This window comes from Macrobrachium nipponense, chromosome 11 (genome assembly GCF_015104395.2).
Source record: "Macrobrachium nipponense isolate FS-2020 chromosome 11, ASM1510439v2, whole genome shotgun sequence".
NCBI classification, from domain to species: Eukaryota; Metazoa; Arthropoda; class Malacostraca; order Decapoda; family Palaemonidae; genus Macrobrachium; species Macrobrachium nipponense.
The window spans coordinates 99,072,597-99,077,596 of NC_061087.1; the positions used below are offsets into that span (position 1 = coordinate 99,072,597).

At 37.3% G+C, this 5,000-nt stretch overlaps 1 protein-coding gene across 4 annotated transcripts in view; it reads left to right on the forward strand.

Moving 5' to 3' along the window:
* The window catches only part of LOC135207865 (uncharacterized), a 174,494-nt gene that overhangs the window by 65,506 nt on the left and 103,988 nt on the right, over positions 1-5,000 (forward strand). Inside the window, exon 3 of one of the 4 annotated variants that reach the window (XM_064239758.1) lies at positions 654-885. The exons of the other annotated variants lie outside the window; for them this stretch is intronic. The gene's annotated coding sequence lies outside the window, so the exon portion shown is untranslated. The remainder of the gene's footprint in view (positions 1-653; positions 886-5,000) is intronic. 4 annotated transcript variants of the gene reach the window in all.

The window sequence follows — 5,000 nt, forward strand, 5'->3', positions numbered from 1 at the left end:
GAATGGTTTTCTCTTTCACTCTGCCGCTCTCTCGTCATAAATACGCAGGTGATGGCTGGGGGTGGGGTTGGGGTGGCTAACTCTTCTGAAATTTTTATTCTCTTGATTATTAACTTTTTTTATTCTGTTATTTCAAGTTGTTAATTTATTCATTTATCTTACGTAGCCTTTCTTTCGACCACATATTTTGTTTTCATTCTGAGTTTTTTTTTTTTTTTTTTTTTTTTTTTTTTTTTTTTTTTTTTTTTTTTTTTTTTATAATTTGTTACTCCCTATGCTTGTTGGAACGGAAGGGTATAGAGCCCAATTACTTTCTCTCCTTTATTGGATTTTGCATAATCCGAATTCAGAACTTCATTCTTCAAGGAATTCCTCTCTTTGATGTACCTAAGGAAGTTTGGGATAACTATCTGCAGTAGCTGAAATCACCGCCAAGTACTATAGGAATTGATTTTGCTTACACTCTTCGTCATAAGTACGATGTAAGGTGGGGTGGCGGGGCGGGGGCTGGGGGGGGGGGTGGGGGTGATCTGGAGCTTTGGAACTTTTATAGTGTTATATCGTCAACAAAGCTTTTTTTACCCTCTAACTTTTTTTTCTGGAATTTTTATTCTATTGATTATTAATTTTATTCTGATTGTTTTTTTTTTCAGTTAATAAACCTCTTTTGATGTGCTACTCCGTCTGCCTTAAAACGGAAAGGTATTAACCACTTTTGGACATAGAATCCAACGGTTTCCTCTTCTTTTTTGGATATTGCAAAATCGGAGATTTGGAACGTTATTCTTCAAGAATATTCTCTTCTCGTGTACTACGGCAAATGTGGATGATTATTTGCACAAGTTGAAGTCACCGCTCTGCATTATAGGAATCAGTCATCCCGAGGTTCGTGCAACGAAAAATAGCTGTGCTGTAGTTGCCTTATATGTACCTTGATATTATTATTATTATTATTATTATTATTATTATTATTATTATTATTATTATTATTATTATCGACTGCAATTCCTTTATTGAACCTAATGATATATTTACCCAGCGTCCACTACAGAAGCCTTTAAATTAAAACTATCGAAACTAAAACAAAACAAAAAAGGGAAAATATGCTCATAAATAAATATAAACAAAGATGAAATAGATAAGACCTAAATATATAAATAAATAAACAAAAGCTGTCAATGTAGCTTTCCTTAAACTTCAAAAGACTGGCATATGCTGCACCGAAACATTCTGAAATTCATTGTTTATACATCTGAATTTGTTTGTTTGTTGATTTCGTGATCTTCATATGTTATTTTCATTTGCATTGTATTGCATTTTTATTATGTTTCCCACATCGGTGTTTTCTGCTACTTTCTTTGATTGGAAAGCTTCCTCAGTAGCTCTGTACTTTCAGTTTTTCCTTTTTCCTTAATGATTATTTAATTCCTTTTTACTAATAATATATTTCCTGACAGTCAAAGTCATATGTTCGTATCATGTCTTATTAGTGGGAGAAGAACCTTCGGCTGGTAGGTCTGATTCATCTTGATTTTGAAAGGAATGCACGTTAGACAGATCGTGTGGTTTCCCAAAGGAGAGAGAGAAGAGAGAGAGAGAGAGAGATGAGAGAGAGAGAGTGTAAAGTGTCTCCCTACAAACCTATGTACTGCGCTATGTGGAAATAAAATGAAGAGAGAGAGAGAAGAGAGGAGAGAGAGAGATAGAGAGAGAGAGAGAGAGAGAGAGAGAGAGAGAGAGAGTAAAGTGTCTCCCTACAAAAACCTATGTACTGCGCTATGTGGAAATAAAATGAGAGAGAGAGAGAGAGCGAAAAAGTAGATTACTTCAATCATGTATTGAGGTACCATGAGAGAGAGAGAGAGAGAGAGAGAGAGAGAGAGAGAGAGAGAGAGAAATTAGATTACTTCAGAGAGATCTTGTGAGGTCCCATGAGAGCGAAAGAGGAAGATCACCTCAGAAAGATCTTGAGAGAGAGAGAGAGAGAGAGTTAGTCCCCATCGACAGATGTCTTTTCTGACCATAATTCCAACCATCTGTGGTTCATTCCTGTAGTTTTCTCTGGTAATTTCGTTTTCTGGCAGACAGGAAAGCATTTGTTTTAGGAAAGTGTAATATGTTTCGTTGACTTTCTAGCCTCAGAATTCTTGGAAACAGCAGAGCTATCGTAATATTCCCCCACTCCCCACCCCCTCAGTCTTCTCTCTCTCTCTCTCTCTCTCTCTCTCTCTCTCTCTCTCTATATATATATAATATATAATATAGATATATATATAGATATATATATATATATATATATATATATATATATACACACATATATATATATAAACGTCAAATCAGCGTCACTGATTGCCAAAATGATAAGGTTGTGCGCCTCCGCCAGATACTGGATTCTAGAATGGGGTTCCCAGTACTGACGGGCATCTGGAAGAGGGTATAAGACACGCCATCTTAAAAGAAGGAGTTTCACCGGTAGCGCAGTTTTCCGATATTCTTCAGTTGAAGTTTATGACATAAGCAAGGGTTCCAGGAACATTTGAATCGTTCCAGAAATGTTTTCTCTGGAATACATTTCAAAGCACCTTCATTTCGTCGAATCTGGAGACGCGAATGTGAGGAACGGGACCTGAGGCTTCAACATCAGCAGGGCAGTTGTTCAGTGTTCCTTCTTTGCAGCTTAGAGCGTCACCTGTTGGACCCGCTACGGGGAGGAGATCTCAAGGTCTCATTAGCCAACTTTCAGGGTTCCTGGGGAATGACACCGCGTTGAGGTGATTCAACCACAAGAAGCCCACCTACTGCGAGGTAATGCTCTACTTCGTAGGGTGATAAAACGCACCTGTATATATGAGATTTAAGAGAGATAAATGAGGGGATTTTTTTTTTTTTTTTTTGCGTGAGTCTTTTAACTGCTGGATAAAATGTTGTGTGATTTCTCATAAAAACTATCTCACTCCTCTATCATTTTTTTCTTTCCTATCCTTCTGATTTGTCAAAAGATTTGTCTGTAATTTAGATATGTTCTAAAAAAGGTTAATACATGTTTATTTATAATCCATTTACCCCTCATTGATGCATTTACTCAATGGACGTTTTTGCTTTAAGAATTTATTTCCTCTCTCTCTCTCTCTCTCTCTCTCTCTCTCTCTCTCTCTCTCTCTCTCTCTCTCTCTCTTAGAGAAACTTCGTTAAAATTAAAGCCACTGACCTTGACAGATTAGTCAGTTGTCATTCTTTGCCCTTCAATTTACATTTTTTCACCTATTCAAGCATTTGTTTTTTCATACCCAGCCTCTCCGTTACACAGCATCCTCCTTTGAAATCTTACAAAGTCCTTCATGTAACATCCCTGATCCTTCGCAGATCCTTCGTTACACAGCCCCGTCCTCTCTTAGCACAGCAAGCTAACGCTGTGATATCGGCTGCGAGCCTCCTCCCGTTCCGCTATTCAATCACGAGGTCTCATTGGCCTTTGGGTTAACTCGGATTGCTCAAGAGCTCAAAAAGTAATTGAATTTCAGATCTCATCCCGGCGAGGGCTTCTTGCAGTGGAGGAGGAGGAGGAGAGGCTCTGGATAATGGAAAAATGCAAGATCTCCAAGGAGATACAGGCGGTGCTTTTCAAGTCCTTGGTTTCTATTGCATATCTCATTCTGATTTTTAAGAGTTTTAAGAATAAACGTAACCTCAGTCAAGGATTGGTCCCTGGAGGCTGGATAAGCTTTGGGTGGAGAGAGAGAGAGAGAGAGAGAGAGAGAGAGAGAGAGAGAGAGATTTGTTCTTTAAGTTAAATTCAGTGATATCAGTTGAATTTTGCTTAAGGCAGACTACATGATTAAGTTTTGGGAATTTTTTAAGATACAAAATCTTCAGGTATTTTGAATTCTTTTGTAAATGAAATATTTACAAAAAGATACACGTACACCATTTTTTGTAGTCTATAGCAGAGACGAAATGAAAATGACAACTAAGTAGAGAAAGGCGGCCCCCCTCCAACCTGCCACCCCCTCAAATAAAAAAAAAAAACTGTGCTGGTTGTCTATAAAGAAGAGCATTGAATCCTGGACGAGGGTGGAGCAATATGGGATCCTGGAACAGCCTCCCAGAGGAAGTCGTGCAATTGGAACTTCTTCAGAAGTTCAAGCGAAGTTGCGATGCATTATTACCCTAATACTATACTTGCATTTTTATCTATTTATTAATTTAGTTTTTCTTTTATAACTAGTGGGATCTTTTCTTTATGTATTTCCCTTTACCTGCTCTTACTTCTTAATGAAGACCATATTCTTTGGAAGCTTGAATTTCAAGTCATTGGCCCCTTTGGTGGGCTCGTTCCATATGAATAGATTTCATCTTCTGAATAATAATAATAATAATAATAATAATAATAATAATAATAATAATAATAATAATAATAATAATATAGACTCATTCTGTTAAAAGCCGTTGTGTCATCTGCCGTGGGTACCACTCGAGATGGCGAAGGCTATAAAGCTAGCAACTTCATCCCAAACTATCGCTCTTGTCTCTTAGGGTGAGTGGTAATAGATGGTGTTACCCTCCAGGGGCGTTTGTAAGTCCCTGTGCCATAATATTCGTGGTCATTTCTTGGTGGGCACCCATCCAGTTGTTGACCAAACACATCGTTTCTTAATTTTGCTGATCATTACTTGCAAAGAAATGGCATTTCCCTTCCCCAGCATCAATACAAGTCATAACTGTGTCAGACGCGTTAATGACTTGCAAGTTTATTTGCTGATGAATACCTCGTGGAGAACAAGTAAATGAGGCGATTAAATAACTATCTTTAATAATAAAAACGTAGATATCATAGTTTTTTTATGCAGAATATGGTAACGAAAATACTAAGTCACAGGGAAATTACTAAAAGTGTGCTGAAAGAGTAAATGAAAGCATAAATTGAAAATAAAAAATAAAATAATCTTTTCCTGTCCATATATCTCATTGCCGTAGAGTATTCAGACTGATCGGTTGTC